At 42.7% G+C, this 21,020-nt stretch overlaps 1 protein-coding gene and 1 long non-coding RNA gene across 7 annotated transcripts in view; one reads left to right on the top strand and one right to left on the bottom strand.

Moving 5' to 3' along the window:
• Positions 1 to 10,272: 10,272 nt before the first annotated feature.
• LOC124526788 (uncharacterized) lies at positions 10,273 to 13,953 on the bottom strand. The gene is made up of 2 exons (XR_006965738.1): positions 13,703 to 13,953; positions 10,273 to 10,448 (listed from the first exon to the last, which is right to left on the bottom strand). It is a non-coding gene; the product is annotated as an uncharacterized LOC124526788 (long non-coding RNA).
• A 151-nt stretch (positions 13,954 to 14,104) lies between these two features.
• The window catches only part of LRRFIP2 (LRR binding FLII interacting protein 2), a 106,030-nt gene continuing 99,114 nt past the window's right edge, over positions 14,105 to 21,020 (top strand). The window contains exon 1 of one of the 6 annotated variants that reach the window (XM_047099953.1): positions 14,105 to 14,354. The gene's annotated coding sequence lies outside the window, so the exon portion shown is untranslated. Of the gene's footprint in view, positions 14,355 to 15,036; positions 15,192 to 21,020 lie in introns of those variants that run through there. The other 5 variants (XM_047099946.1, XM_047099949.1, XM_047099951.1 and 2 more) reach the window with 5 other exon arrangements.

Genomic DNA, 21,020 nt, shown 5'->3' with positions numbered 1-21,020 from the left:
AGAGCATGAACGGGGGAGGGGCAGAGAGAGAGGGAGACACAGAATCAGAAACAGGCTCCAGGCTCTGAGCCATCAGCCCAGAGCCCGACGCGGGGCTCGAACTCACGGACCGCGAGATCGTGACCTGGCTGAAGTCGGACGCTCAACCGACTGCACCACCCAGGCGCCCCCAGAAATTTTATTTTTAAATTTATGTCCTTTTGAATCTGTTTCTATAAAGGGCCAGATAGTAAATACTTTAGGCTTTGTGAACCATACGGTCTCACTCACAACTAGTCAACTGCCGTTGCAGCCATGGACAGTACATAACTGAATGAATGTGGCTGTGTTCTGATAAATACACACTAAAATGAATTTCATATCCTTCTTTTGATTTAAAAAAATTCAAGGGGCTTGGCACAGAGCCTGCTTGAGACTCTCTCTCTCTCTCACTCTGCCCCTCTCCGCTGCTCATGTGCTCTCTCTCTAAAAGAAAATAGAAAATAAAAATATTCCAAAATGTCAAAACAATTCTTAGTTTGCAGGCCATACAAAATAGTGGTAGCCAGATTTGTTTTACAGGCTACAGTTTGTCAACTTCTGCTCTAGTCCCCCAGTTTTTAAAATATTATTGGACAAAAGAAATATTGACTTATGAAATTGAGATTGTAAAGTAATAAGCATTATTAATGAGATATAGAGCAATTTGTCTCCTAAATTAATGAGCATGCATTCAAGGATATAATTAGGAAAAAAATGTATATATATAAAGGATATAACTGGATAAGATCTTCCTATTTCTAGGAATTCCTATGTAACATAGAAGTAGAAAGATCATACTATATGCTAAACTTCTCTGTAGTTGTTTCTTGACTATCTAATTTTATAATGTACTAATTAAACATTAATTGTTAACCCAGAATCAAAGAAAATAAGGGGCTTTAAGATATGGATCACCTAGTCACTTACAGTAGTAATGATGCCTTATATTTGTATAGCATTTGATAGCTTACAAAAACTATAGTTCCACATATTATGTCTTCAGATCCTCAACACAACCTGGGAGGTAGAGAGGCAAGGTATTATTATCCAAATTTCCAGAAGAACGACCTGCCCAAGATTACACAAGGGACAAGGGAGTGGGAGGAATTTTCTAGTCACACCTCTGAGTCATAGTCAGACTTATTGCCATTAAATATAATGATACATTCATGCAATTCAAGAGCAGGGCAATGAATAAATCCTGCCTCACCAGTTGATGAACACTCAGTGATTCAACATAGGGATGCCTCTGGTGTGTCAATGTAGGCCTCACATGTCTAGATCAGTGGGAAATCCAGAACTCTTGTCTTTTTTTGTTTTTAATTTTTTAAATGTTTATTTATTTCTGAGACAGAGAGAGACAGAGCATGAGGGGGGCGGGGCAGAGAGAGAGGGAGACCCAGAATCTGAAGCAGGCTCCAGGCTCCGAGCTGTCAGCACAGGGCCTAATGCGGGGGCTTGAACTCACAAACCGTGAGATCATGACCTGAGCTGAAGTCGGTCACTCAACCGACTGAGCTACCCAGGCGCTCCAAGAACTCTTGTCTTCTTGTCCCACGCATCGCCCTTTCCCCTGTCTGTCTAGGAATGACAGCAGTCACAATCATGGCTGATTGCTCTGGAAGGGGTTACCCTAACCGCTGTAGTAGCTGGGAGCCCAGTGTCATCGCTGACTCCAGAGCGTTCCAAGGCTATTACCTTGGAAAGCAATGCCCTTGTCAACCTCTGCAGTTGCCCACAGTTTTTGAGAGCAGTGTCCTTATACCGAATGAAGCACCAGCCTGAAATAATTACACCCTCAGACCCAAGCTCCAGTGTCACCATGGACTTTAGCTGCCACTACGTTGATCGCCTATGGACACAAAAGCCATCGGAAGAAAGGGACTTGGATTGTGCTTCCTGTCCTCATTGTGGCCATCGTTGGGACACTTCCCCTCGGTGGTTCCACAAGAAAGAAAAGGAGATGCTCCTTTCCTCGGGATTACACATTTAGAGGGTGTACCCACACCAACTGGCTCAGGGATCCTAATATTACAGTTCTTTGTATTCATTCACTCAGTCACTTCCCCAGGGAATAAGTTGGGTGTAGAAACAAAATGCTCTAAAGCCTTTATGTACACTTGCGTGTTAAGTATGTATGTATTGACCGATTTAAATCTAACTTCGAGTTACGGAAAATTTAAAACATACACACGAAATAGAGAATGCGGTATTAAACCCCAGTTCTCACCTCACGGACCCATCACTCTGCTTTAACACTAAACAATCCTCACCTAATCTTGTTTTCATTTCTTCTGCCACTTTTTCCCTTCCCCCTGGAGTATTTTGAAGGAAATCCTGGAGATCATTGAAATTTCATCCTTATTCAGTATACGACCCTAGCAGACTGCTTTCGAAAGCATCGTTATGACAAAGACAAAATTATATACTACCACCTAATATCCAGCCTCTAAGTCAAGTTTCCCAACTGTTTCAAAAATGTCTGTTTATAACTGGTTTGTCAAATCAGGATCCACACACTGTACTTAGTTATTAGGTCTCTTAAATCTCTCTCTTTTTTTAAAGTTATTTATTTCTGAGAGAGAGGGCGAGAGAGAGCATGAGTGGGGGAGGGGCAGAGAGAAGGAGAGAGAATTCCAAGCAGGCTCCACGCCGTCAGCACAGAGCCCCAAGCAGGGCTTGAACTCATGAACCGTAAGATCGTGACCTGAGCTGAAATCAGGCCAGGCGTCGGATGCTCAACTGACTGAGCCACCAGGCACGCCTTTAATCTCTTTATTAAGATAACTTATTTGTTGAAGAAATCCTGTCATTTGTGCTGTAGAACTTTCCACACTCTGGGTTTAGTTGATCGCATCTTCTCTGGTGTTGTTTTACACTTTCCTATATTGTTCATTCTCCCTTCTCATAAACTGTTACATTTAGAGGCTTTATTGGATTTAAACTCAAAATATTTGGGGAGTGGCAAAAATACTGCATAGGTGATTCAGCATATTTTGATCGCACCACATCAGGAAGCATATGATGTATGGTCGTTCGACTCTGAGTGATGTTAAAATTGATCAGTGGGTTCGGGTGTTGTCTATTATTTTATTAGGAGATTGAAAAATGGTCTTTCGTCATTTCTCTTACCTTTATCAGTTGGAAATACTGTATACAAAAGGGCTTGCCCTTTACAACTCTGGTTACCCTAAAATGCAATTTGTATAAGAGAAGCAGAATGCTTGATTCTTTTCCTTTATTTACCAATCGTCGTTACCATATAATGTAGCAACTTACTATCGCAACTTCTAGGTGACTTATATGTATATTTTCTTTTCTCAGTGTCATTATGAACTTGTGGATTTTAACATCACTCATGTGATAAATGACTTAAAATATATTCTGTAGGCAATGGTGAGCCACCACAGGCCATTTCCAACTTTCAAACATAAAGCATAACTGACCACGGATCTAAAAATCAGGGATGCCTGGGTGGCTCAGTCGGTTAAGCTTCCCACTTTGGCTCAGGTCATGATCTCATGGTTCATGAATTTAAACCCCACGTTGGGCTCTGTTCTGAGAGCTCAGAGCCTGGAGCCTGCTTCAAATTTAGTGTTTCCCTCTCTCTCTGCCTCTCCCCCACTCGTGCTATCTCTCTCTCTCTCAATGATAAATAAACATTAAAAAACTTTAAAAATCAAACAGTAAGCTTATTGTTTTAGGGGGAATCCTTTCTTAACAGAACTAAAAAATTAAGATCAAAATCTCTGAACATACCAAAACTTTAGCCACAAAATTTAACAATGATTATTTCTGGGATCTTATACTTGTTCTCTGAGTTTCTTCTTTAGTTTCACTCAGTTTACTGTTATTCATTTCATGAATGTCTGAGTATCTGACTGAGGCTAGATTCAGTTCCAGGCACACAATGATTTCCATCTTTATATCATTCAAATTACATTTATAAGACCTACATGCCCTATGACTAGTATTTGCAATTACATTTTTCTAAAATAAGAGCAAATTAATACCCAAACAACTGACTAGTACTCTAGTAATTGAACATGAGTTTGTGGACAATGGGGACGTGGCTCAAGCTGAAGCAATGGCCGACAGTGAGTGCCAGCGTGCGAGTTCAATGTGTTTGTGAGCTGACATGCCAAAGCCGGAATTTGACGTGTAAAAAGGAGGGTTAGGTGTTTTAATGGAGTAGGCATGAAACTGTGTTTTTGGCTGTGACATGCTAGATTGTTTCTGTCGGCTTGTTCTATCTTCCCCAGACAACTAGTTAGTTCCGAGAGGGCAGAAGCCGCACCTGTATCGTTCATTTACTCCTAGCATCTAGTACATGAATTTTTAAAGTGAAAGAAAAAAAAACGATGCATGCAAGACAAGAGCAAAATCTACAATGGTTTTTGAGTGGCGAGAATCCTAAGAAGACCTTTTTAGGTAGACCTAATTTACCACTTTTTAGTGGTATCTTTTGCATATTTTGACTCTGGGATATTAGTATGAAAAATAGATTCCTTTAAAAATTATCTGAGTATAGGGGCGCCTGGGTGGCGCAGTCGGTTAAGCGTCCGACTTCAGCCAGGTCACGATCTCGCGGTCCGTGAGTTCGAGCCCCGCGTCGGGCTCTGGGCTGATGGCTCAGAGTCTGGAGCCTGTTTCCGATTCTGTGTCTCCCTCTCTCTCTGCCCCTCGCCCGTTCATGCTCTGTCTCTCTCTGTCCCAAAAATAAATAAACGTTGAAAAAAAAATTAAAAAAAAATATCTGAGTATAGATGTAGTATTACATTTCATCTAGGAAGATTCTGAACAGTAAACAAGTCAAATGAAATCACTGGTACCTCCATTCCTTAAGGTTAACTTTGAGTGCCTTTTTCCAGTATTTGTCTATGTCTGTATAACATTAAACAATACTGGAATCATCTTGAACATATTGTTTATTAACATACTCCTACATTTAAATACATGGCTAATTTCTCCTGCAATAGAAATTTTAACGGCTATATTCCATTATCATAATATCTATTTTTACAGTAACCAGACCCAAATCTAATTTCCAAACATGAAATTCTGATGAACAAGACCACAGAGCAGTGATTGTGATCAGCATTATGCCTGGTAATAACAGCAGGCTATTCCATAGCACACACAGCTCCAGGACGTGAGATTAACTTCAACAACTATTCATTTAGTTTGGTTTGACTTTCTGCCAGTCTTATGACCAACTTGAAGCAGGTCCTAGAACAGGGAATGTTATGTTTGGTGTCCAGGGAAGCAGCAAACTGGAGAAGCCATCCGAAATTCCAGAATAATACAGAGAGCCAACACGTTATCCATTTCCTGCAGCAAAATTTGATCTAAAAGGATAAAAATGCCATACAAGTTAGGTTAAACATCTTGTGGGGAAAGTAACCTATTAGTGTACAAGGGAATGGAAATGGTGAAACCAAAAAGAAGCTGAAAACAAATCTGTACGTACATTTTTCTTTCAAGACTCCACACTATGTAAATGTCCTCCAAGAAGATAAGCTTGAGCTGACTCATTGTCACTTGCTTCTGCAATGGTTTCTGAGGCGTCTTAGATAGTAGCCACCCTGCCCCCAGGGTCCTGAGGGCTAATAAATATTTTTCAGGTGGACTGACAACAGGAAAGAATTGTAGGACAAGAAACTACCTGTAATACCTAGGTGGGAGTACCCTGGAAAGTGATGTGCTGAAAAACTGCCCCTTCCAGCTGGTTAACTTTTATGCTCATGCATTTATTTACTTTTTGTGACATTCACTCATCAACGACAAATGAATATATGACAGCCTAATGATACAAGGGAAATGCAGTATTGTGTATAGAATTGGAAGAGATGCAAAATGAGTGCCATGACATTTCGTTTTTCTTTCTTTTTTTTTTTTTTGTAATCTCTACACGCAAAGCGGAGCTCAGACTCAACTCACGGCGACCCCGAGATCTTCCGACTAAACCAGCCAGGCACCCCAATGGTATTACTTCTTTTAAAAGCTTTGGGAGAATGCTTTAGGCCTTTGTTAATTTGTAGAGGTCGTATTATTTTCTGGCCATCAGTGTCCATTTCCTTATTTTGTTGACAGCATCCCATTTTTCTTCTGGGGAACCACTCCTCTCCTACAGTCCATGTTCTTTGGGTGAAACATAAGTGAAGCATGTGACTCATATTTGGCCAATCACAGCATAAAATTTTCCTAGCTGGGGATGGGATCTGTGTTGGTTTAATTAGTGAATCAGGGACTGCTGCTAGGAAGGATCTTTCTCATGCTGGACTTGGATGGGGACGGATGTAGACCTGAAATTGTTGGAAACCATTTTGCGGCCACACGAAGTCTGAGTATAAAGGCAACATGGAGGAGAGCTGAGCCTTTTTTGTTGCTGCTTTTTGTTTCTCAGAAGGCTCTCTTTTGTCTGATTTGAAATGGGCATGAGTGGCAGTAGATTGAAAGTTCTAACTCTACCCTTATTTTCACAGGACAGCTAGAAGTGTCTAAATTATAAGAAAATTGATGCTTTGTAACAACTAAAGAAATAAAAAACTCTGCATTGGAATAGTTTATTGTATAAGCATTGTAAAATGTCTTCTAGGGGGGTGCCTGTGTGGCTCAGTCAGTTGAATAACTGAGTCTTGATTTTGGCTCAGGTCACGATCCTAAACTTATGGGATTGAGCCCTCAGCATGGAGCCTACTTAAGATTTTCTCTCTCTCACTCTGCCCCTCTCCCCTGCTTGTGCTCTTTCGTTCTAATATTTAAAAAAAAGTTTTCTAGGGATATGGCAGTGTGAAGTGTACAAAAGAAGACATCTTTTTTATTAAGTTTATTTATTTATTTTGAGAGACAGAGACGGTGCAAGTCGGGGAGGAGCAGAGAGAGAGGGAGAGAGAGAATCCCAAGCCGATTCCACACTGCCAGCCCACACCCTGAAGCGTAGCTCGAACTCATGAAACCCTGAGATCACGACCTGAGCTGAAACCCAGTCACTTAACCGACTGAGTCACCCGGGCGCCCCTAAAATAAATCTTTTTTAAAGAAATGTAAAATCTGCTTGGAAAGACATGAAAACATTAAAAAACAAAACCCTTTAGAACACAAATGAGTTGCAAACAGTATGCATATTAAGTGTTCAGAATGGCAATATAAAGACACCTATCTAGAAACAAAACCAGCCTACAACAAAAGAGGGTTTAGACTAAACTCCCAACTATTTCCATTAAATTCTCAAGGCACTGGTCCTCATATCCCTAGTCTTTAGGTAGATCCACATCTTTGTATTTCCTCTCTGGATGTTTCCTCTGAATGACTGACTTGTGTATCTAATTGCCTACTTGATGTCTCCATTTAGATGACCAATAGGCATCTCAAACGTCCGGAAAAAGTCTTTTCCTCCAAACTTGCGTGACCTAGACTGTCTTCCAAATTTCAGTAGATGGCAACTGCATCCTTCCAGTTGCTCAGGTCTAAAACCTTACAGGTGGTCTTTTCTCTTTTTCTTGCATATGAAATCCATTCCATTAGCAAATCTTACTGGCTCTATCTTCGAAACGTATTCAGAAACTAACCACTTCTTCTTAATACCTCCACTGCTGCCTGAATTATTGCAATAGACTAACTGGTCTTCTTGATCTCATCACTGGCCCTCTAAAGTGTAGTTACAATAGAGCAGCTACAACAGTCTCATTTTATGAAGTAAATTTTCAGACATACGTAAAAGGTGGAAAGATTTTATAATGTTCCATCGTATGTATACCCACTATCTGTAGAGTCCACTATTAATAGCACGGTCCTGTTAAGATGACAGATTGTGTAGCTCGTTTGCCCAAAACTCTCTAACAGCTTACCTCATTCAAAAAGGAAAAGCCAATTTCTTACTATGGTCTTCAAGATTCTATGATCTGGTCCCTATTGCCATTCTTCCCCGTTGACCATTACCCTTCAGCCACAATGGTCTCCTTGTTGCTTACTCAAACACGGCAGGCACATTCTTGCTTTAGGGTCTTTGCACTTGCTGTCCCTTTGCTTGGGATGCTCTTCTCCTTGGTATGTGAATGGCTTGCCTCTTTCTTTGGATCACCTCATTAGAGGTCTTCTCTGACTCTTCCAAGTAAGTATTAGGTTGAACAACTTAATGCCACCCAACCATGTTTAACCCACAGGAACCCAATATTGTTCTGAGTTGAAAACAATGTAAAAAAGATCAGGAGCGGGGCGCCTGGGTGGCGCAGTCGGTTAAGCGTCCGACTTCAGCCAGGTCACGATCTCGCGGTCCGGGAGTTCGAGCCCCGCGTCGGGCTCTGGGCTGACGGCTCAGAGCCTGGAGCCTGTTTCCGGTTCTGTGTCTCCCTCTCTCTCTGCCCCTCCCCCATTCGTGCTCTGTCCCTCTCTGTCCCAAAAATAAATAAACGTTGGGAAAAAAAAAAAAAAATCAGGAGCTTCATATGGTTCAAGCTAATAAAATGCACCACCACCCTACCTTTTTATTCTCACCTGGATTCCAACTTTCTTTATAGAGCTTCTTAGATACTACTATCTTATATACTACTGTGTATTGTCTATAACATGATCCTCAAAGTTAGGGAATCTTTCTGTTTTGTTCACTGCTGCACGCTCAGTGTGCAGACTATAACCTGGCTTCTAGTGGGTACTCAGGACATACTTAAAGAGTGAATTCTTCACATTGAAGCCAGAGTGAGCTTTTGGAAACACCAATCTGATGCCACTCCTACTAAAAACTCTTAAATTGGTTTGTATCACTTCAGAAGCAAAGATAAGAATCCTTACCAAACCTGTATGACCCTGCATGGTGGGTCTTTGCTTAATTCTCTAGATCCCTCTCACATTAGCTCCCTCGTTTCTTTTCAGTCTCTGGGACTCTGTTTTTCCTTGCTCCTCCTGTGCTTCTGCATCAAGTTCACTATGAGGCAGTTTTATTTTTTTTTATTTTTTAAAAAAAAAATTTTTTTTTCAACGTTTATTTATTTTTGGGACAGAGAGAGACAGAGCATGAACGGGGGAGGGGCAGAGAGAGAGGGAGACACAGAGTCGGAAACAGGCTCCAGGCTCCGAGCCATCAGCCCAGAGCCCGACGCGGGGCTCGAACTCACGGACCGCAAGATCGTGACCTGGCTGAAGTCGGACGCTTAACCGACTGGGCCACCCAGGCGCCCCTATGAGGCAGTTTTAAATCTTAGCTCAAAGATTCTCTTGCTAGAAGCCATTTCTGACACCCCCGATTTGGTAGAATTCCACTTTAATGCCCTCAGGCACCACTTCTCTACCCTTAGTAATACCTATTGGGATTATAAAGTTACTTTTGTGTGCTAATTTGTCTCCCTCACCAGACAGGAAGTTTCACGAGAGAAGAAAACACAGCTTTCTTTTTACTTCCCTTTGGATCCCTAGCATCTATGAGGTCTCTGGCACATAGTAAGAGCTTAATACTCCTTAAAAAAATAGATCCTGTTGTGTCTCTGTTACCAGCGTCTAACTGGGCAACTGGTACACGGTAGACGAATACATTTGCTAAACAAGCCATAGAAGGAAGAGCGTTTGACTACTTATTTACAATAAATATATAACGCATAAGGGCTATCACTTGATTATTTGTGATGAGGCATTCATACATAATTGATACCTACCCCAAATCCCAAATTCTCTCTTCTCATCAACTTCTTCTCAACGCTAAGACTGAAGAAAGTAAGTTACACCTCTTTTCTTTCCTTTGTTTACTCTCTGGTGGAGTAAAGGGTGAGCTGGCTAGAATTCATTTAGAGCCAGAATGAGCCAGAAGTGAGATCTGGCTTCTGAACCAACAGACCATGCCTCGTATTCTCACTTGGATAGTCAGATGTTTAGAAACTTTTTTTTTCCCCAGTCAGGGGCACCTGATTTCAGCTCAGATCATGATCTCGTGGTTCCTGAGATCAAGTCCTACGTCATCAGTGCACAGCCTGCTTGGGATTCTCTCCCCATGTCTCTGCTCCTCCCCTGCTGGTGCGCACACGCTCTCTCTCCCTCTCGAAAGACAGAAAGACAGAAAGACAGACAGAAAGAAATAAAGAAAAAAAGAAAGAAAGAAAGAAAGAAAGAAAGAAAGAAAGAAAGAAGGAAAGAAAGCACTAGAAAGTTTTCCCCTCAGTCAAATGAAAAAGCTTTGCATTATTTTTCTTTTTACTTTAATAGCAACCTCTTTGAAAACATTTCAGTGGTCAAAGGATATATTAAAACACCCACATACACAGGTTGTATAAATTTACAGGTTTATTAGGGCAGAATGACATGGAGCAGTGTAAGCAGAAAAAACCAAAAATCTTACAAATGACTTCCTTTTAAGCGTGCTGAAACACAGAATTGTCGTAGTAAGCTTGTAATTCCAGAGGAGCACTGTGGCAAGCTTACGGACTTTGTCATTTGTTAATCTGGGAAAGGGAGAAGAGCCAAATCAAATACAGTACAAATGAATTGTTACAAAGTGGTAATTTTCGACACAATGAAACTTAAAAAGAAACTAAAAACCTAAAGAAGATAGCAAGATGTGAATTTTCTAGTTTTAATAATGTATTATGGGTGCGCAAGATGCTGCCAGAGGGTGAACCTGGGTGGAGGGTAACCTCGCTGCGTTATTTTTGTACCCTTTTGCGAGTCTGTAATTATTTCCAAATAAAAAGTGAAATAAACACATAAATAAAATAAAAAAAGAAGACAGCAGGAAAAACAGTAAATGTAGATAAGAAGGGATTTTTAGAACGAGAACTTAAACATACATAGTCAAAGACTTGCTTTGCCAGATTCCCATAGGTTTATAAGGAGTTAACCAAAATGAAAAAGACAGACACATCTCATTAATAAAAACATTAGGCTCTGAAAAGTCGCATCCTATGTTTAATGTCTGAACTAATGATGTTTTCTGGAAATGTGCAGAGAGCAACACGTAGTACTATGTGTGCAAAACACAACTGAATTTTGTGAAAACCACAAAAAACGACTGCTCTTGAGAAAGGAAAAGTTTTATTTCTTGACATCATCAAAGAAAAACGTGAAGGATCTGATAGGAACGAAACAGAAATGTACAAATCCTACTACCTCATTCCTCAAAACCATATAAACACTTGCAAGACTTTCCTTCATCCGTTAAACGTCTCTAGAGCAGCCAGCCCTCACAGACCTGGGGGCATTCACATGTCAGAATATTCCATAAAAATCTGGGAACATATTTTTGGCAGAAAGAAGTCACTTTGTGTGCAAGGAAAGGCTGCTTGTGAAAGAACGCAGACTGACACAGTTGGGCAGGAGCCCCTGGCAATGACATGATGTTAGTGTCATCATTTATCACATTATTGGGAGCATTTAAAAGACACAGGGCGAGGGGCGCCTGGGTGGCGCAGTCGGTTAAGCGTCCGACTTCAGCCAGGTCACGATCTCGCGGTCCGCGAGTTCGAGCCCCGCGTCGGGCTCTGGGCTGATGGTTCAGAGCCTGGAGCCTGTTTCCGATTCTGTGTCTCCCTCTCTCTCTGCCCCTCCCCCGTTCATGCTCTGTCTCTCTCTGTCCCAAAAGTTGAAAAAAAAAAAAAAAAAAAAAGACACAGGGCGAGGGTGCCTGGGTGGCTCGGCAGGTTGGGCGCCTGACTCTTCTCATTTCCGCCAGGTCATGGTCCCAAGGTCTTGAGCTTGGAGCTCAAGCTCCAACACTGAGCTTGGAGCCTGCTTAAGGATTCTCTCCCCCTCTCCCTCTGCCCTTCCCCTGCTGGCGCTCTCTTCCTCTCACATAAAACCACCAACCAACCAAAAGACACATGGCATTCTGAACTCCTAAAACAAGTAGGGTTGTTTTTTGGTGTCAAATAGATGGCAAATATCCTTTAGAGGCAGAAGTAAAAACGCAGAGAAGCTCGCTCCAACATTGCCTCGTATCACTCGACCTTAAAGCTTATTTTTGTAACAAAATTCTAAAAGCAACATACAAATCTGCTTGGCTGGACCCTTGACTTTTATTTCCTTCGTAAATATTAGAGTATAGCACATGGTGCAAAAGGGGAATTAGGGCTAGAGTTAATTAGAGTTCATCAGTTAGACTTTAATTTCTGACCCTTCCAGCGACTACGTCTTCGTTACGACAATGGGTATAATAATCCTCATATCTCAAGGTTGGTCCCAGTCCTGAAAGGGATAATGTATTTAAATGCCTAGCACAATGCTGTGCAAACAGTAGGCGGCAAGAAGTGTGAGCTCGCTCCCAGTTTTCCCAGAAGACACAACAAAGTATTTCCTTCTGTTAGTTTGGTATGAACCAAAACAAATGGCCGAGGAGTAAGCAAAGAGGGCTCGAGATTCTAACCCCACTATTATTATCCAAACAATCGTTCCATTAATTACGCAGTTATATAAACTAATATTGAATAAACATTATTGGGTTTTTTGGTATTATTCAGGTAATGCGTTATAACCTGAAAAGGTCCTCTCTTCGCAAGTCCGCTTTTAATTTTGTCTTTAACTGATTTAGCAAAATAGGTCATTAATTCTCTTATGCAGATCGTAACAGAGCTCCATCTTTTGGGAGGATTAAGCTCCCAGGTAAAAATCATAGTTTTAATGTTTACTCATGGGTTTCAGAAAAAGTGACGTGGGAAAAGAAACGGCAAAAGGTTAAAGAATTTGTCTTTCGGGGCTGTTTGCCTTCAAGCATCTGTTGATGTCTGTCTACACACCAAAGCTCCCTAATTCCTGCCTTGAACCTCCGCTGAGAAGCCACAGTCCCAGACCCCAACAACTCCCAAGGGGGAGCAAGCCCTTCGAAACTGAAGGAGTGGACAGGACAGAGACAGCCCTTAGAAGGCTTTAGAGGGGGCGCCTGTGTGGCTCCGTCGGTGAAGCGTCCCACTTTGGCTCAGTTCATGATCCCAGGGTTTGTGAGTTCGAGCCCACAGTCGGGCTCTGTGCTGGCAGCTCAGAGCCTGGAGCCTGCCTGGGATTCTGGGTCTCCCTCTCTCTCTATGCCCTTCCCCCGCTCGCGCTGTCTCTCTTTCTCTCTCAAAAAATAAACATTAAAAGGAAAATTAAAAAAAAAAAAAAAAAAGAAGCAGGCTTTGGAGACAGGTTTTTAACATAATCCGCGGCCTTACGCAGAAGTTCTGGAACCTACAGTCCCCGGCTGTAAAACTGTGTCTAAGTTGTCATTTCATGCCTTTGTCTCAGGAAGCAGCTCAACTATCACTTCCCTCCAGAGGTTCTCTAGCCATCCTATCCCGAAAAAGGGGGTCTCGCCCACTCAACCCTCGCATCATTCTTCTGTATCCCCTGCATGGCATAGCCTTGCCACAATCCGTCTTTACCTTGTCTGTCTGCTTAAACCTCTCTACTCCACTAGAAGGTAAGCTTCCTAAAGAGCAAGGCCCTGGGTCTGCCTCCAGCGCCTTGAACCTGCTGAGTCTCAAGAGACTCAAGAGACACTTCTGGAATGAACGACAGGTCCGGGTCTGGCAGATATTTAACTGCCTCCATATCCCGCCATCTCCGCCCCTCCCCCCCCCCCAAACCACCGCCGCCGCCTTCTCCGGAAATCATTTCAAAATCACGGGTTTTCATTTTGGAAATAGGGCTTTCAGCGTTGCCGCTACACCCGCTCGCTCTCGCACGCTCGTTCCCTGCGGTCGGAGCCGCCGCCCGGCCCACTTACCCAAGCCCACTAGGCCGGACAGTTTAGGGGCGATCAGGGCAGGTGCAGCCTCGAGCGGGCGACCGCCTCAGTTCACCTTCCCGGTCCCCGGTCCTCCGCGGGCCCCGAGAAGCCACCTCTAGGCCGCCCGGGCCTCCGCCCACCGGCGGTCGCACCCTGCCGCCCTCCCTCCGGCGCGGCGCCAGCAGCTCGCAGCGGTCGCGGCGGGGGCTGCTGCTCCCAGCACCCCGCGCAGCCGGCCGCGGGAGAGCCGGCCGTCTTTCGCCAGGCCGCGAACCCGCCTGTCCCGCAGCGCGCGCCGCCGCCGCCGCAACTGCTTCCGGGTGAGCGGGTCACCGACCCTGTGGCCCCGCCCCTCCTTCGCCTCCTTCGGCTGCCGCTGGGGCTGCGGCTCCTCTCGGGGGCCGGTTCCCGCTGTCTCCGTGTCAGCCACCGCGCCGCGGGGCCGCCGGCGTGACTGAGCGACCCGCTGCGGGCGCCGGGAGCCGCTGCGTCCGGCCGGGCAAGCCTGCGGGAGCCTGGGAGCCAGTCCGCCGTCCGCGCCCCTCGCCCTCCGCTCCTCGCTCTTCGCCTGTCCGGGTGCCGGCGGCCGACCCGCGCGCCCCAGCCCTTCCCGGGCGGCGCCGCAGTCACAGTCCGCGCCCAGGGACAGGTAAGGACCGCTTCTCCCGTCGGCCCCGGAGGCCCCTGTTCGGCCTGCAGCCCGTGCGACCCGCGCCGCCGCTGACCCCTGCTGGGGGCCGGGCTTCCCTGCCGGCTCCGGGTCGGGGTCGCCCCCCGCCTACCGCGTTCGCCGGCAGCGCGCCTGATTTCTACCGCGCACCCTCCGTCTGCGCCGGGGGGCAAGGGTCTCTCCCATTGTGGAAGAAATTACATCGGGCCGCTGTCCCTTTTGCCTCCGGTGTTCGGGGCTCCTTCATATCCTCCCCAGCGCGACACCCCAGCGAACGGTGTCAGGCCGGTGGAGGGCGTAGCATTTTTATGGGATTTTTTTTTTTCTTCCTCCTTGACCCGAACTGAAGCGCGGGCATAACAGGCGCTTGCTAGGAGTGTCAGGGTTAATGCTTGACTAATATGTGGCGTTATTCACACCCAGATCGTTAAGTTATACAGCTCCAGTCAGGCCTGCTTCTCTTGCCTGTGGATACCCAGCAGGAAGCTGGCGGACCTATGGAAACGCACCTCTTTGCCTCTCTTAGAGGGGAAAAAAGTTCAAGTGTTTGCTCTACTTTTCCGCCGTGGGAGATACAAATATCAGGCTGCCGAGAAACGGCTAGGGAAATACTGTATCCTAAACTTTAACTGTTTGCAGCTCGTTTTCTTTGAGTTTCCATTTAATGACTCAGCATTTCTGCCGTAAACAGAAAAACTGCAGAGTAGTTTAATTGGCTAAAAGAGAAGATGTAAGGATAGTAGCCATTATTTTATGTTCTCACAATGGGAAGAGAACGTGGATGCAGTAAATGGAACCAGAGGGACGGTGAACGGGGTACGGGTGGGCGAGTTCATAATGTTTAAAATAACATTTTTTTTCCAGGATAACTATTTTATTTGGGGATGAATCTGTATATAAGGGTGCAATTGCAGATAAAAGTTAGTTGGCAAAGACTTGAGGTTTGCTGTGGTTTGGGCGTCTTGACGAATGAACCCTGCTTAACTTCTGTTTATCCTCTGTTTAACAAATGTAGAGATGATGACCTGGTGTTAGATTCACGTTGGAGTAAGAATTTCAGAAAGTGATTCATTTAGAAAGTTAGGTCACGCTGTGAATCATTGATATGGATCTTAGGATTGGAATAGAGAGGAAAGCTAGAAGTTTGTTACTGCCTGTTTAATTAGAAGCTTTCAGTCATTTTGTATGAAGTGTTGTATTATGCTTTGTTAGGTTTGTTGGTAGGTATTTATTGTTATGAAGTGTGATAAGGAAATCCTAATTGAACTTTTGCAGAATGTTTGGCTTCAGAATAGTTTGTTAGTTCCTGAGTATATTGTGGTAATTTTACCCCCACTCCTTTTTTTTGTTTTTTTGGCCAGATGTGAGAAGATAATTAAAGATGTCTAGAAACAAAATAAATGTCAGTGAAAAGATATAAAAAAGTTTACTGAAAGAATCCATAGTTACAAAGTAGTCTTTTGAGTGAAAGGCCTCACCTATTTTGCAAATCCTCAAAAATGTGGAATGAGACTATACCGAGTTCTTACGTAAGTTCTGTTACAGAAGAAAGTGTATTGAGGTTGTGATTTATTATTGGAATGAATTCATTGTAAACTAGAAATAACTTTTTATTGCTCAAGTGTAATTTGATCATTTTTGGCTTTAAAAATGTTAAGCAAAATAACTTTGAATCACAGAATACTTGATACTCTTAACCTTGTTTTCCTTTTCTTTTTGGAATTCAGCTTATTTTACCTTGATTTTCATTTATAGAGAACCTTAGTTATTACTTACAAAGTAATGGTAAGTTGGTCTTGCTTACCAGATTCCTTTAATTCTTTGACTAAATTTTGGCATCTCATTTTCTTATCCATTCTTATATACAGAGTGTTGCCTAATGTTGCTTTTGATTTTTGTCCAGCTAATAGTAACTTAATTAGGAGTTTCAGTTCCCAGTGAGCAGATTCCCTTTTGGAAAATCCCTTGTGGAAACCACCGTAACTAACAGTCTTGATAGGTGGATATACAAGAGAAGCCTTCTTTCTCAAAAATAAGATAAAAACAGAGAAGGAGACAAACCATAAGAGACTCTTAAATACAGAGAACAAACTGAGGGTTGCTGGATGGGTTTTGGGTGGGGGTGATGGGCTAAATGGGCAAGGGGCATTAAGGAGGGCACCTGTTGGGATGAGCATTGGGTGTTATACGTAAGTGATGAATCACTAAATTCTATTCCTGAAATCATTATTACACCATATGTTAACTAACTTTGATTTAAATAATAATAAAAATAATAATAATTAAAAAACAGAAGGCTTCTTTTGTTATGATTTAAGCATCTCCATAATGAAGGAAAAAAGTGATATGAGGGTATATTTGGCAAATAGATTCTTTCTCTCTCAGAACAAAACCAAAAACAGATCTTTACTAGAAATGAGAGCTGTTTCTTGCAAAGCTCTTTGTGAATTGTTTATCCTGCTCCTAGTGTGAAAAGGGACAGAGTTGATGATGTATAGAAAAAGAAATTCTCCCTGCAGCATGCTGGGAATGTTGATGAGGATCATTTAAGAGAAAATACATTCTTCCGTCTTCACCAGAGGAGCACTATCTATTGCACCTACAAAACAGAGGCCATTTCGTAGCCTTTTCCTTGTGGGTAGTTGATTGCTTTCTGGAGACTCTGAATGGAGAGATGGACCTTTAACCAGGAAAACGTACTACCTTATCCAGTTTGCAAACAATAGACTTTATGACCGTCATTCAAAACTTAACTTTTAAAATTTCAGAAGGAAGGTATTGAGCAAAATTTGCCCTTTTTCTCCATTTTTCCTTTTAAGATAGACACCTTTGGAAATGATTTTTTTGTGTTGCACATTGCACTTTGACTTTTAAAACTTTCTGCCCTACAGTAAATTAGGCTAGATTTAAAAGGAATCAAACATTGGCTAAAAACTGGGTTTGGCATAAGTGTTACTTTTTCATTGGTTCTATTTTTTTATCTGGTGGGGGCTGGAGAGAGGATTCTGTTTCTTGGGGGAACTCTGAGCTTTGCTTTTGTGTGCTTTTGTTTGGGTCAGGAGAGCAGTAGATACAAGTGGTTGAGAAGGGGGAAGACGTGGCATGCGTACCCGGAAGGAGAATGCCCACTTCATGGGTGCAGTAGATGTTTGTGGGAGTTTAAAAAATTGATGCGACAGTTCAAATGTTATATGGTGCAAAAGAAGCCTTCTTTCCACAACATACTTCTAGCCTTTTCCCTTTTCTACTCTCCCACCCCTTAATCCAAGCAACCACTGTGAGTGGTTTCCTGTATGTCCTCCTCCAAATTTTTTATTACATATGTAATTGGCTTTGTTTAGGAGAGTTATCTTCTTTCGTTGTTACCCTTGATATATCTTAGAGACTTTTCTGTATTTGCACATATGTACACCTGATTATGTATTTATTTATTTTTAATGTTTATTTTTGAGACACACACACACGCACACGCACAGAATGTGAGTGGGGGAGGGGCAGAGAGAGAGAGGGAGACCCAGAATCCTAAGCAGGCTCCAGGCTCTGAGCTGTCAGCACAGAGCTCATCACAAGGCTTGAATTCACAAACCATGAGTTCGTAACCTGAGCCAAAGTTGATGCTCAACTGACTGAGCCAACCAGGAGCCCCCACCTGATTTTTAAAAAAGACTGAATGCCCTGGGTAGTGTAGATGAACCATAATTTATTCATTTTCCATGATTTATTTTACCATTCCTTGTTAACAGACATTTAGGTTGTTTTAGCTTTCTACGAATGCTGCTATAGTGAACAACTAGTATTTAAGTCTTTGCACTAGTCCATAAGTATGTATATTGAATATATTTCTGGAAGAGTGATTGCAAAGTTGGGGCTTAAGTTGTGAAAATGTATAAATTTATTTCCATCTTATATTGGACTTTATTTTATAATAGAAGTTAACTTTCTCAACCTTGTGGAAGGAGAAAGGAACTCTTAATTACTTTGGATTCTTTATCTTCTCTATTTTAAAAAATACTAAAATGTATTGTATAAGGCGGTCTTAAACATTTTAGAGTGACAGGTGGTTAATTTTATTTGTAGTGGTAAGGCTAAAAATACTGTAGCTTGAAGACCGATGTTATATTTGGCAAGAGTTAAATGAATACCTTTTGTAGTGGGTTGTTTTAGGATTTTATGACTGGTGTCAATTAAAAATATTGTATATAGCTTAACTTCTTGCGCTAACGAAGTCTGCTACTATATTAGTCATGGGAAATAAATAGCCCACCTTCTGTCTTCCTTCACCGTCCACATCCTAGTCTTTTCGTAATTAAACCTTGGTAGAGTTTGAGATTCAAAAATCCTTTTGCAAACCATAGTGCTGTTGATGGATTAATTTCCCAAGGCAGGGGGTAGGTACAAATTCAGTTTTTATTCTGCAGAGTGTTTGAGAGCAAATCAAGGGTTTACGATTTTAATTTCTATACTGCACCGTTCACTCATGAACAAGAGGAAGGAGGTTGAGAACCTCTGTCCTTTGAAGATGATAGAGACTGGAGGAAAAAAAAATGTACAGAGGGGCTAATGTATGATGATCGAGTTGGAACTTGTGAGTGGCAGTTTCTCTGGCTGGTGCCCAGGATCTATTTTGAGGCCTTGTCACAGCTCATCTGACAGAACCTACCACAGAACTGTAATCTGTCCTGGCCCCTGCTGCAAGTCAGGAAGGCCTGCGGTTTAGGAAAAGTGGCAACCACAGAAGAGTGAGCTTACGAAGGACATTTGCTTTCAGAAGATTAAGTCTAAGTTTTGGGGTGAAAATCTGCTTTGCGTGCATATTCTAGGATCATTTTCTTTTTTTCTTTTTGCCCTCCTCTTTTCAGAGCACGATTAAGGAGAACTAACGAGGGAAGTGTTTTAGAAAAACGTGCACAAGGAGGAGCACAGGATTGTACCGGTATTGATATCATGTTCTGGTTGTAAGAGTGATCAGATGTTTTATGACAGGGGAAAACCATTACTGATACTGGCACAGGGTGGCCGTGACCCTTGTTGAACTAGTGCAATTCAGAGACCTGCACACGTGTCTTTGGATCAAAAGGACACTGGGAATGATGAGCTGTTTTATAAGCTTATTTTGAGTTCACACAGAGAAATTAGCTTCTGGCCAAATTCTCATTGTCTTCTTCCCATAGAACTGCTGCAGTCTCATGTACGTTATCGTGAAGTTATCTCTTTAAAAATAACTTGTGCCTGTTACCAGATGCTGTATCCCAGCACAGCTGCCTCTGGGTATCATGTGCTTTCTCACGAAAACCTTGCTGTTTTCTATACTTAGTGAATGAGGCACTTGAGTTTCAAGTTCTTTGACTGATTTCACTTCTTAGGCTAGAAAGCTGTTTAAAGGGTTAGTGCTCCGCCAAGGTTCATTTCACCATATTAAACTGCAGCCTTGTATTACATTACAGTCAAGGTTGTTTGAAGAATTTGGTGTACAATGCACATTTACTTTGCAGACGGAAAGCCTGCAGATGGTTTCCTTTCTTCTGCTTTACATTAGGTCGTAACTCCAAGAAATTTAGTTTTTCCTTGCCCTCAGAAATGTGAATTATTTGCATTGGATAATGATGGTGTATTTAGTACTGTAGTCAATGTGAGGAAAAAAAATAAACTGGAGTATTTTTCCTTTTTTTCCTATTCCTATTTCTGGTTTATTCCTATTATCCCTTCCCTGTTTCAGCCTTCCCCTACCAGAAAAAAAGGGGGTGGGGAGGGTGAGGAGGGAAGGGGAGGATAGGGCAGAGCAGAGAGAGTGGAAAAGAGGAGAAGAGGTTGGGAAAAGCGTTTGAGTACAAAGTGTGTAACAGGGTTTTTAAAAATTTTGTATATATATTTTAATTTTTTTATTTTAGAGAGAGAGGGATCTTGAACAGGGGATTGGGGCAGAGGGAGAGAGAGAATCCCAAGCAGGCTCTATGCTCAGTGTGCAGCCCAACACAGGGCTGGATCCCATGACTTTGGGGTCATGACCTAAGCTGAAAGCTAGAGTCAGACGCTCAACCAGCTGAGCAACCCAGGCACCCCAGGGTGTTTTTATTTTCTCAGGAGTGAAATATTAAAACCCTTCTTAAAGAATTGTAGTTCATCTCTTTCATTGTTTTCACTTTGAACCTTGTATATCTTAGTTTTTGGGGTTTTTTTTTTTTTTTCCATTATGAACACCAAACTCTTAACTAGTGTTTTGTTGTTTTTTTTTTTTTTTTCAACGTTTATTTATTTTTGGGACAGAGAGAGAGACAGAGCATGAACGGGGGAGGGGCAGAGAGAGAGGGAGACACAGAATCGGAAACAGGCTCCAGGCTCTGAGCCGTCAGCCCAGAGCCTGACGCGGGGCTCGAACTCACGGACCGCGAGATCGTGACCTGGCTGAAGTCGGACGCTTAACCGACTGCGCCACCCAGGCGCCCCTTAACTAGTGTTTAAAAAAATTTTTTTTAATATTTATTTTTTGAGAGAGAGAGAGAGAGAGAGAGAAAGTGGGGGAGGGATAGAGAAAGAGGGAGACACAAAATCTGAAGCAGGCTGTAGGCCCTGAGCTGTTAGCACAGAATCCAACATGGGGCTCAAACCCACGAACCGTGAGATCATGACCTCAGCTGAAGTCTGATG

The sequence above is a fragment of the Lynx rufus genome, unplaced genomic scaffold, assembly GCF_022079265.1.
Source record: "Lynx rufus isolate CCGP_SWC_20201006 ecotype Redwood Valley unplaced genomic scaffold, mLynRuf1.p SCAF_5, whole genome shotgun sequence".
NCBI classification, from domain to species: domain Eukaryota; kingdom Metazoa; phylum Chordata; class Mammalia; order Carnivora; family Felidae; genus Lynx; species Lynx rufus.
Note: the sequence above shows the minus strand (reverse complement) of the source record. Positions and strands in the feature narration are given on the sequence as shown.